Genomic DNA, 12,900 nt, shown 5'->3' with positions numbered 1-12,900 from the left:
CTTGTGAAAGACATCTTGAGTCTGGCTAGCAATTTCGAAGCTATTTCCTTCTCTTATGTTCCCAGGGAAGCCAACTTCGTTGTTGATGCTGTTACAAATATGGGTCACAAGTCATCTACTCCTATCACTCGGTCAAAAAAGTTGCCTTTCTCAGCTTTGTCTGCTTTTAATTTTGATCATTTTAATTATGGTTGTAGTATGAGCTTTAAGTTGTAATTATTTTCCTCCTCGAAAAAAAAAATGAAGCCACAAAAATCAACGAACAAAATGAAATTATCACCAACGCACTATAATTTCAAAAGTTCAATCAGACCACTCTCATTCACAGTTCATTATTACCAACCCAAAATCATTTCATTGCATAGAATCCAAAGTTTTAATGATATTGTTAAGATGATACAGTGCATACATGTTTTTTTCCCCCATAAATTTAGTCATGAAAATAATAAATTATGTCATTAATTCACTACCTCATTTTTTGTGTAACATTTTGACTGATTTAGTAGTATGAAGAGATGGAAAAACCAATGGCTGAGGTTGAATATATGACACCAAGGGTGTTCACATTATATGTGCCTCTTTTGATATCTTATGGGTAATGTTGAACAATTTTGGATGAGCTTCAGTATTCATTTTAAAAAGTAGAATTGTTTAGGTGGTGATTTTTTGTCGGCCCCATTGGGATAAATCGCTATGTATAATTTTGTTGAACAATAAAAGAGTTCTCATATTTCTTCTAGAAAAAAAAAATCAGCGACTTCTCAAGAGAGTTTGATGGACTCTTTCTCCCTCAAAGCATGAAAACCTCACTATGATGACTATCTCAATAGATTATGCTTATCCATTTTGTCCTGGACCCATTTACACACTATCCTCCCATCTAATAATTATTTTCATTATTATAATCTACTACATTTCCTAAAAAGCCTAAACAAAAGCAATCAAGAAAAAACAGATAGCTCCACAAAATCCGGACTGTTTCTTGGTCTAGGGTTTGCACTCTTCTTCTTGTTTGGCTGAGCGCCTGGGCGGCGTTGGCTCTCCTCGCCTGCTAGAGGATGTTGCTAGACGGGAATTTGAAACTTAGAGGCCCGACAGCTTCTTGGAGAGGGGTTATGGCTCGAGTCCGGCTTTGGATGGTTTTGGCGACGACCACCGGAAGAAATCTTGGGCTCAGTGGGAGGCGACACATCGCAGGTTGAGCGTCGCCGAGGTACCTCCTTGATCTCCATGATTGGCAACATGATGGAGGGGCTGGACGGTGGTGGCGGTGTGCTGGATCGAACTGCATCAGACTGGTTTTGATGTGGCTTGGTCGGGCTTCGACGTGGGTTGAGGCAGCGTGACCGGGCGTTGCGTTGTTGCGGTCTGGTATCCTATGGCGGCGGACGACTGGTGAGGTTGAAGATAGACGGTGGGCCTGGTTCAAGCTGTTCATAGTTGGGCCTGAGCTGGGTTTCTTTCTTGGACTGTTGGGTTGCAATTTTTGGGCTGGGTTGTTTGACCTAGACCCTATTTAGTTTTGCTTAGTTTTTCAATAATTCCCTACTTTCAGGGACAACTTAGGCACTTGTGTGCATCTAGTTTTATATATGGGTCTTGCTCTGGTCGACTTAATTCTCAGTGTCTCTAGTTGTACATCAATTGAGGTCTCTAGGCGACTAGATTTACTGGGTAATAGTTAGGTTGGGAGAGTCAGATCCTTCTAGCGCCTCCGGCGTAGTACTAAAGGGGGATCTCGCTCTGTCTACGTATTTGATTGTACAATGAGTATGTCTTTTTCTATGTACCACTGTGAGTACTACCACTATCTTCGTGTCTGTCTAGATGATAGCGGAAGGGTATGTAATGACTTATTCTGGCTTATGAATATATCTTTTTGCCTACGGGCGCTTAAAAAAAAATTATTTTCATTATTATAAGCTTATAGCTCTAGAATTAAGCTCATTTTTAATGATACTGTTAAGATGATACATTACATACATGTACATTTGCAAGCATAATTAGCTATAATGGGCCACGCTCATTGTACCGCCAAAGGTACTAATTGACACGCTAGAAAGTAGCACGCAATTTAACCCTGTAAAATGTCATCGTTAGTATATGGTAAATAGGGATCGTTCAAACCGGGGATTGAGGGTACACTTGTAATTGTGTAAACAAATAAAGAATTAAAATAATAAAGTATTATTTACAAAAATAATAAAAAGTAACAAAAACGTGACTGCAGCTCCTACTGAACCGCAGTCGAAAAACAAACTAAAAACCTAACTAAAACAACCCAGAAAAATACGAAAATTTACAGAGGTATACTAGACAAGTAAAGAGTCTAGCGTACAAAATTTGGTGAATTTTAGAGTTGATTTGCTATGGAAATAAAATACAGAAAAACAGAGAACAGAAAGAAAACAAAACTGAAGCAGATTTGAAGTTGGTTGAGATCAAGATAATGAAACTAGCTAGGAAAGAAGTATCCACCCCTAACAATCACACACAACACACTTTGTCCAATTTATCACCAATTAACTTAGTTGAAGATGCTCAGATTGGCTCGGTACGCTTGAACACAACCTATTACTCTTTCTTACTTTGTACGCTAGGCAGGAAGTGCTCTACACCTAGACTATTCCCAAGCAATGCAACCTAAAGGTATGTTTATTAGATTAAACATGCAGAGATCATTAAGTTTGAAAAGAGTTTGAGCAATCATTAGGCATCGCAAATAACTTAGAGTCTTGCTAAACCTAGGGTTTTGTTTACTTGCTAGTGAAAACTACCAATTACTTCTCTAGATAATTTGAGGAATCCAACTATTGATCCAGGCATCAAACAATCAAAGTATTAGAACCCTAGCATGCATACTAAGTAGTACTCCAAAGTATACAAACATAGAATTCCTCAATGAGAAATCGGTAAACAAAACCTCAACTTTATTAATTGAAAACAAACCGAAAATCAAAGCATGTTATGGATCATGTCTAGGGGCTTCAACAGCTCCCTAGCTACTGGAAATTTAGTTACAAATAATTGGAATCAAAAACACAAAGGAGATCATGAAAAAGGAAGACAACAAAAATCAGAAATTGGGAAAAATACGATCAACGATCGATCTTTGAGAAGCAGTGATCGATCGTCTTTGGTGAGATTTTGCAGTCTTGCTTCTTCTTCTTTTTCTTCTTCTTTGGTGTGTCTCTGGTTCTTTTTATGTGATATGGTCTGTATGTGGTTGGTCACTCTCTAAAATGTGGAAGGAGGCCTTTTTATATAGGAGTTGCAAGTTAAAGGGCACTCTTGCAATTAGACCAAGTTTGTTTACTTGTTCTATTTGAATTTCTCTTCTTAGGCTGAATTCTTTGACTTGTAGATCCTTTACAGCTGATATAAAGCATGCTAACAGCTCATATAAAACGTATACAACTCAGCAAAGGATCCCCAAGAAGCCTCAAGACAATCTGCCAAGAGATAAGGAAGGTGATTCACTTATCTGCCTCACTTGGGATTGCCTTTTTAGCCCTTCTTTTAACCAGGTTTCATTTCAGCTTTGAATGTGATTTTCAGCAAGATAACACCCTTGATGGTGACCTTTAAGGGTGTACAAAATTCTTCTAAATATCCCCTTAACTTCTTGCCCAAAAGCAGCCTTGAAAAGCCTTCAAGATAAGGTCTGTCAGAAATTTCCAGATTTTCCTTATCTTCTGGTCAAATTTATGGGCTTGTACACCGACCTTGTAGCTATCTTTTTGAACGTTTCTTAGGGCTATAGTTCCCTATGGCATCATTTATTGACGTCCAAACAATAACCTTCCAAAAGACTTTCCAAGAAAGTCTCCAAAAGACAGCTCCAATATGCTTCCTAGATAAGACTGAAGGTGGAAAGCTGATCAGGATGCCAACTTTCTGCAACGTTTCAGACTTCATCCTTGACTATTATGATCACTTGATTAGGCTTTATTGTAGTGAAATATCTGGTTTTCAAATGTAGTCAAGAATTGCTTCCATGGTGCACTCAAAATATCTTCAAAATGGGGTCCAAATACAGAAGAAAATAAGGCAGATTCCAGTTTTCATATTTTGCTTCTCAGCAACTGTTTTGCACGAATTTTTCCACAAGCTTTCCTTATTGTTTCTGACCACATAAATGGTTGTCCTTCATCTTTTGCATCACTATTATATATCTGAGCCATAACTTTCCACAATTGAGCTCCTATTTTTCCATGGTTGATCCACAAACCTCCTAAGAAAATAACAAAGTTAGTTTGATCTTTTTAACGAAATAACTAAGCAAAAGTGTAAAGGATTAAACTATGAATTCGTCGCATTTTATGCTCCTATCACTAATTCCAACCAAAGGAATGACATGCAGACACACCGCCAGGCGGGCTACAGCCTCAGCGTCGGACCACCTCCAGATCACCGCCGACGAGCCGCCACGCGTCGCGCCAAGATGGCATCAGAAGCTTCTGAAACTGGGAACTGAAGCACATCAGTCCCACATCGAAAACAAAGAGAAGATCAACCTCTTCCTCACCTACAAAAGGTTTTCTCCTCTCTCCTCATTAATTACGCATTTAATACTTACCTACTGTTACTTTGTCAACATAAATACATTGACTAACTTAGGCATCGGAGAGTTGAAGACCGCCCAACGCGGTCTCCCTCTGACGTCCCTTTGTATTTTATTTGACAGATAGCGGAAGCTTTGAGAACATCGCAAGTATCGATCCGCCCATCGGATCAGCGTTAACGAAGGTTCAGCTACCGCCGAACTTTTAGACATTAACACATGTGTTTTTCAGTAAAATTAGACATGAAAATGATAAATTATGTCATTGATTCACTACCTCAATTTTATGTAACTTTTTTACTGATGTAATATTATGAAGAGATGGGAAAACCAATGCCTAAAGTTGTGAAATACTTTAAAATCAAGCATAATACTCTACAAAAGTTAATGACTTTGAAGGAGAATATAAGGAGAATATGAGTCAATGGAATGGTAATAACTGCAAAGTGCAAATGCCAAACTAATAAAACCCTGCTTTACTACCTCAAATGTTAATCTTTTTTTTGTTCTTTGTAATTGAACTAGAAAGTTGAAATTAATTTATAATTATTTAGGTGTAAGAGATATGTAACCAGAGGACGTGGGTAAATTACAAACTAGTGATGTGTTTCTTTAACACTTGGAGTCGTTAGCTCGTTTGGTTGTCAAAATCAAATCACCTCTGATACTCCAGCTCAAGTATAAAACTCTTTTGTTTCAAGTTGTAATTGTTTTTTATTGTTTTTTTTTTAATCAATGGAGGTCAGCCATTTATTAAAAGAAAAGAAAATTACACAGTATAAAGCTCAGTTGCAATCACAGCTTGTAAAAATTCTGGGACTGAAAAATAAAAATCATTATGCCGAAGGGAATGGGCATGATTAGCCAACAAATGTGCTACTCCATTACCTTGGCGACCTACGTGTAGCACCTGCACAACATTCTGTGCTTCCAACAGAGCCACTACATCTTCATATATTCTGTCCAGTAAAGATAGATTAGCAGTGTCATGCAATGAAAGTTGACGCTGAACCTCCATAGCATCAGTTTCCAGTACAACTGGACCAAAATCGTGCTCCCCCACAAACTCTAGCGCAGCTTTACAGGCCAAGTGAAAATACAAGGACAGAATATGATTTTCTGGAAAACGAGGATTGCAGTGTATGGATCAATCCCTACTGGGCAGATATCAGAAACAATGAACCAAACTCCAGACTTTTGGTTACGCAGTGAAAATCTCAAAATATGAGATTAAAAAAACACTGCGGGACTCTTACTCATGAGAACCCAAAATAAAGATCATCATATTGAAAAGGATATGTTCTTTTACAAACTTTGAATAGCACTAGCTCGGCTATAAGATTCACACAAAATCCAATATAAAGTTTGTCTTCGTTCTTGAACTCCTTCACTTGAACGATCTTCAAATCTTGTTCTTCTTTCTTCACAGTCTCCCTACTGATCTTGAGAGAGTATTATGCATATGAAACTATGATCACAAACACTTATACATGGACCAAGTGTTTTGACTCTTTGTGAAGACACAAACTCAAACAAACATGCAAGACTATATCAAAATTCTTGCCTCTGTAGATGTGTCTTCAGACCGTGTATATTTCTCCTCATATAATAGACCAACGGCAACTACTCAAAGATGATGCAAAGATTCTACCCTAATTCCTAATTAATTTGGAAAGAAACTTCCCATATATGAACTCCAACAAATCTTAAGAGAAATCAATTAGGAATAGACAAGTCCTAAAAACCCTAGGGCATCAACACCACGATTTTAACACTCAGAAAAATCTTTTAAAGACATAAATACATAAAACCTAAAACCTACTTTCCAAAATCGGACTCCACATAAAACTGACAGCTGACTCGGGGATTGCAACACACGTTGCAATCCCATGCATATGCAGATGCAATTACCTGTGACTCTCCAAGATCAGTAAAGGGCTTTGTCATAGTTTTGTATGGGAATGCCAATACGATATGTACAAGAATTGTACCTACAATCTCCCCCTTTGGCATTCCTATACAAAACACATCTAATCCATGCAAACTCCCCCTCAACAAGTACAAGAGAGACAACACAATTCATCATCCATAATTTTCCTGAAACACTTATCACACAATTGGTAGAATTCACAAGATAGAATAATGATACCACTGATTAAACATATATAGCATGAAAATCCAACAGATCACACAACACATTTAACATCATATACTTCTCCCCCTTTTTGAATAGGAATGACAAAGGCAACTTACGTAGCGGAAGCGATGTAGAAGGAGCACAAATAGAAGGTGCTCAAGGCGAATCAATCAGAGGAAGATAGTCCAAGTATTAATACTCCCCCTAAGTGTGATCATGTGATGAGAGATGCAAGAATGAAATGCAAACACACAATGAGTGGGTTGTATCCAAATGCTAAGAACAGATCTAATTCGCATAGCTTTTCCAACAAGAACAATACCACTTAACCATAAACAAGAGTGCAACAAAATAAGTTCACACGAGTGAATGGATTCCGACAATCACAAGGTAAGATAGAGAGTGATCGAGTATTCTATACCTCTTGTTGTGAATAGTGAACATAACTCAAGATGGGGTGTGTAATATTTGTGGAAACCTGAAAAGCAAGGCTCACATACGAAACACATTTAAGCACATAAACTTTATTCCCCCTTATAACACCGTGTGGGCATGATTTTGAATTTTTCTTTTGCCTTTCACACAAAGTAACATTTTTTCTCAAGAAGACTACGACCCATGTAACAAGTATTATGCTAGCAACTCCCAAGTCAGATGACTTTAGGGTACTAGATGTAACAAGGACATCCCAAAGAGCACATCTACTTGAGTCAATAGTTTCACAATCCACCGGGGTGACCAAACCATTCCTGTTTCTTCTCAATCCTCATATCGTTCGTCACGACCAAAGCCTGTTTACTTTGGGAATAGCCTGGCCATGCTCCATTAACCAACTACATTTTTTTTAAATTTTTTTTATATATATATCAAGGAGCAACCAACAAGAGTAATTTCGTACATGAGCAATGAGAACAAGCCAACCATCAATTAAGACCACTTAGAGTATGTGTGCATGTGAGGTTTCAAGATTGTAGAGAATATGTTGTTCAAGCTCACAATTACAGAGTGACGTAAGTACAAGTTCAAAACGTGCTAGGCACCTTATTGCACACATATTTAAAGAAAAGAGTATGGCCCTTGTCAATCTAAGTTCAAAATAATATGTCAGACACTCAGGGATACAAACCACTATTTTTCAATCCTAAATTTCCACAAACTGAACCTAACAATGCAGAAACATAAAGAAAATGCACCTATACTATCATGAAGACATACACCATGAATGCATGCAAAATGGATCAAATGAAGTGAGAGTATCAATACTTAGAGCATCCACCAACGGTGCTTCTAAGTGATTCAAATTAAGTTATGTCTAAAGGCCTTGTAACCGAATTAGCCAATTTCTGATCAGTAGGAACAAAAGCACGCTCAAGCATATTATCAAGATTATCCATAGGAGTAGAAAAACGATTATTTGAACCTTTTTTAATCCAGATCTGCTTCTGCCTCGTTTTTGTTTCCAGATCCACTGGGATTGAAGCCAGCTTTGCAATCCTGGCGATCAGATTCAGACCCTCTTTCAACTCAGCTTGCAACGAGGCAGGTGAGTTAATTCTCATCATTTTCCTCTGATTTTGAGTAACCATACGAAGCATATTGCACCTAGGACGTATGTGTCCTAATTTTCCACAATAATGACAAGTAGGAACAAAGTTTTTGGAGTTGTGAATATACCTGGGCTGACAAAGTTTGTCAGGACTTACCGAGGAGCTTTTCTGAAGTGTTTGGTGAGCCACACGTGGTTCTGAATTTTCAAGCAACTTGGAACCAGACCCATTTTCACAAGAACTTTGTGACTGACTTAAAGAACTCTCACTCCCCTTACTTTTTACAAAAGCCACTGGTTTGCATGATTCACCATCATATCCTAATCCTTCTTTATTGCCATGAGCTTTGCCAATTCCCATCATCTTAGAGACTTTTTCAGATCCAATGGAGAATTTGTTAAAGCTTTCCTTGACCCTCAATAATTCTTCCTGCAATTTCTCATTCTCAAGGGTTAGAGACACATTTAAGGAAGATTGAGCCTTAATTTCAACCTGCAAAACTTTGATTTTGTTAGTAATCTCATCATGCTCCTTGTCCCAATTTTGAGACTTGACCTTACCCTGCAAAACATTTATCTTAGCAACAAGGTCAGTACGCTCATCTTCCCATTCTTTCAAGGATAATTCAAATCTTTTCTCAATCTTCTCTTTCTCACCCATTAAGAATTCAATTTCCTCTTCAAGTTTATTATTTTTCTTAAGAACATGCAATTCTTGAGGCATTATACAATTGCTTGCATTTTACATTTGTTTCTTCATCAAAAATGTCATCTTCTAAATCAGAATTATCAGAAACATCAATATTAAGAGAGGAAGTAAGAGCAAGATTTACTTCTTCACCATCTGACTGAGAGCCTTCATCACTATCACTCCAAGTAGATTTTAGAGCCTTGTTTCCACGCAAATTATACCTTTTATTGCCACAATCGGCAGCAAGGTAACCAATTCCACCACACTCAAAGCATTTAGGTTTGTTAGGTAAAATTTTCGAAGAGTTTCCAAAGGATTTTTTATTTTTCAGAAAATTTTTGAACTCTTTTGTCAACAACGATAAATCCACATAATCATCAACAACATCTTTCTTTTTAACAGAAGAGAAAGCAATATTTTTTACCTTTTTCTCGGGCTTGATCCTCATCTCAAATGTTTTGAGATTACCTATAAGTTCGTCAAGAGAATAGGTGTCCAGGTCTTGAGTCTCCTCTATTGCAATTTGCTTGGCTTGAAATTTTGAAGGAAGAGCTCTGAGAAATTTCTTGACTATTCGATGCTCCTCAAATGGATCATCAAGGCTACAACATTGGTTTGTCACATTGAGAAGTCGAGCATGAAAATCATCAATTGATTCATCTTCCCCCATGGTCATGTTCTCAAATTCCAATACGAGTCTTTGAAGCTTCTGACCTCTAACCTTCTTGTTTCCCTCATAAGTAACCTGAAGTAGATCCCAAGCTTGTTTGGCTGTGTCACAGTGGCTAATTCTCATCATCTCTTTCTTGGACAAAGCTGTGAATAGTGAATTCCTTGCCTTAAAGTCACAAGTTCTATCACGAACTTCTTCTTCTGTCCATTCCTTCCTAGGTTTGAGAACCCTTGCAGAGGACCCTTCTACTTTCTTTGATTCTTCGGCCTTGGTTGAGTGTTCCCATCCATTCTCAACTATATTCCACATGTTTTCATCTTGAGAGTAGAGAAAAGCCCTCATCATAATCTTCCATTGTGAATAGTCTTCACCATCAAACAAAGGCGGGCAATTTATAGAACTAGAGGCTCTGTTATATTCACGTTCCATCCTTGACCACGGATCAACTAAAAAAGCTTTAGAACCTGCTCTGATGCCAATTGAAAATACAAGGACAGAATATGATTTTCTGGAAAACGAGGATTGCAGTGTATGGATCAATCCCTACTGGGCAGATATCAGAAACAATGAACCAAACTCCAGACTTTTGGTTACGCAGTGAAAATCTCAAAATATGAGATTAAAAAAACACTGCGGGGCTCTTACTCATGAGAACCCAAAATAAAGATCATCATATTGAAAAGGATATGTTCTTTTACAAACTTTGAATAGCACTAGCTCGGCTATAAGATTCACACAAAATCCAATACAAAGTTTGTCTTCGTTCTTGAACTCTTTCACTTGAACGATCTTCAAATCTTGTTCTTCTTTCTTCACAGTCTCCCTACTGATCTTGAGAGAGTATTATGCATATGAAACTATGATCACAAACACTTATACATGGACCAAGTGTTTTGACTCTTTGTGAAGACACAAACTCAAACAAACATGCAAGACTCTATCAAAATTCTTGCCTCTGTAGATGTGTCTTCAGACCGTGTATATTTCTCCTCATATAATAGACCAGCGGCAACTACTCAAAGATGATGCAAAGATTCTACCCTAATTCCTAATTAATTTGGAAAGAAACTTCCCATATATGAACTCCAACAAATCTTAAGAGAAATCAATTAGGAATAGACAAGTCCTAAAAACCCTAGGGCATCAACACCACGATTTTAACACTCAGAAAAATATTTTAAAGACATAAATACATAAAACCTAAAACCTACTTTCCAAAATCGGACTCCACATAAAACTGACAGCTGACTCGGGGATTGCAACACACGTTGCAATCCCATGCATATGCAGATGCAATTACCTGTGACTCTCCAAGATCAGTAAAGGGTTTTGTCATAGTTTTGTATGGGAATGCCAATACGATATGTACAAGAATTGTACCTACACCAAGATTTCAACATGCTCCGGAAAAGTCAAACCACTCAAGGGCCAAGCACCTTCCCCTAACATCATCGCAGACTCATTTCTGATCACAAAATCAAAACCACCTTTCCTAGTAGTATGATGGAAGGCACCATCCACATTGATCTTAACCAGCCCCACTGGAAGAGCTCTCCACACAGCTCAGCATGTAGTTTTGGGCTGGGAAGACTTCAAATTATGAAACCTAAACTCCTGCAGCCTGGAAACAATCCCCAAACTAACATCCCTAGCCTCACACCTCTTTTGGTTCCAAACTTGATCATTTCTTTCCTTCCAAATCCCCCATAGATAGAACAAAAGTTCACCAAACTGAGATAACGACAAGTCCATAGCACACCGATTCAACCAGCTAAGGACATCCCCCAACATATTGCGAGGGTTATAACATACCCGGTGAAGCAAGGCATTCTTGTGCAACACCATCCTTGTAAAGGGACAGTCCCTGCATAAATGAAGAGTCGTCTCATTGTAAGTCTCACATAAGACACACACCTGCGAGTCCAAGACCACTCGTTTCGAAGCCAAACTATCCAGTGAAGGGAGTATATCCAAACACGCCCTCCAGACATGGATTTTGGCCTTATTGGGAATGACCACTTTCCACAATTTTTTCCAAAAAACCGGACCCACTGGGAGTTGCAGTGGATGATAGTAGGAAGACTTCGAGAAAGCAAACCTGTAGGCCATCTTAACTGAGAAGTTTCCATCCTTTGAAAGCTTTCAACAAAGCCGATCATTCATTGCTCTCCTACTCAAGGGAATTGCAGCAATGACAACTGCTTCTTCCACTGTGAACACCTCCTGTAACAAGGGTAAGTTCCACCTAACCGTTGCACTCATCAGTTCTTATTCTGGCTGCGTCTTAATTGTTTTTTATTGTTATTCTTTCAGACAACATGAAGAAGGGGAGAATTGTTGCCATTGGTACTTCTTTGTTGTTGATATAGCAATATCATTGGATTCATATATCCATTTGCTCAATTAAAAGAAAAAAAAAACATTATCAAAAATATCATAATGACCTACTAAAATCTAATACAGATAAATCTATCTATTATCAATCTGAGTCCATACGAAATTTCAACAATGCGTGGACTTTGTAAATCCATTGAATCTAAAAAACTCAAATACAATGTTTAAAAATCTGAATTGAATACTTTTTTTTTTTGGGGTAAACGAGGGGAGGACTGAACACATCATCCCTCAGAAATTGATTAAAGAAGCAAAAGAGTACAAGTGGGATGGAGGACAAAACCAAAGCCAATCCCAACAAAGTTACACAAAAGAACAAACTTAGCATGGAAATCTGAATTGAATATATCCCTTAAATTACTTTGACTACCAAATCAATCAAAAAAGATAAAAGTGTCAAATTACAAATAACCAAAAAAAAAAGAAAAAAAAATACAAGCTTAATAGTCCACATTTTCCACCCAAATTTCTAAGAGGAGCACTTTAGTGCTACCCGATTAGCTTCGTATTAAGAAGCTAACAATATTTTAGACTAACTTTTCGGTCACATATTGACATCTCCACCGTTCAGTTTTTAGGCCCCTATAAGTAGACAACTTATGCAAATTTTCAGCCAAATTGATGATCGTTCGGATACTGAATTATATCAAATCAATGGACAAATCGAATATGTCTAACCTGAACTGTTCGTGTTTATATTTAGTATTTCACAATTATGAATGCTTAAACGATCATTGGGTGCGTATGTGATGGTAGCTTCTAGGAGCTTTCTAAGATGTTTCTATGTGTCGCTTGTACCACAATTGCGTGCCTGGCAAGCGAGGCGTAGATGATTGATTTTTCCTTAGGAGGCGAGGTTATTATAACATGTACTAGGCTTGCTTTAAGCGAGCGG

This window comes from Rosa chinensis, chromosome 3 (assembly GCF_002994745.2).
Source record: "Rosa chinensis cultivar Old Blush chromosome 3, RchiOBHm-V2, whole genome shotgun sequence".
NCBI classification, from domain to species: domain Eukaryota; kingdom Viridiplantae; phylum Streptophyta; class Magnoliopsida; order Rosales; family Rosaceae; genus Rosa; species Rosa chinensis.
This window is presented reverse-complemented; position numbering follows the sequence as displayed.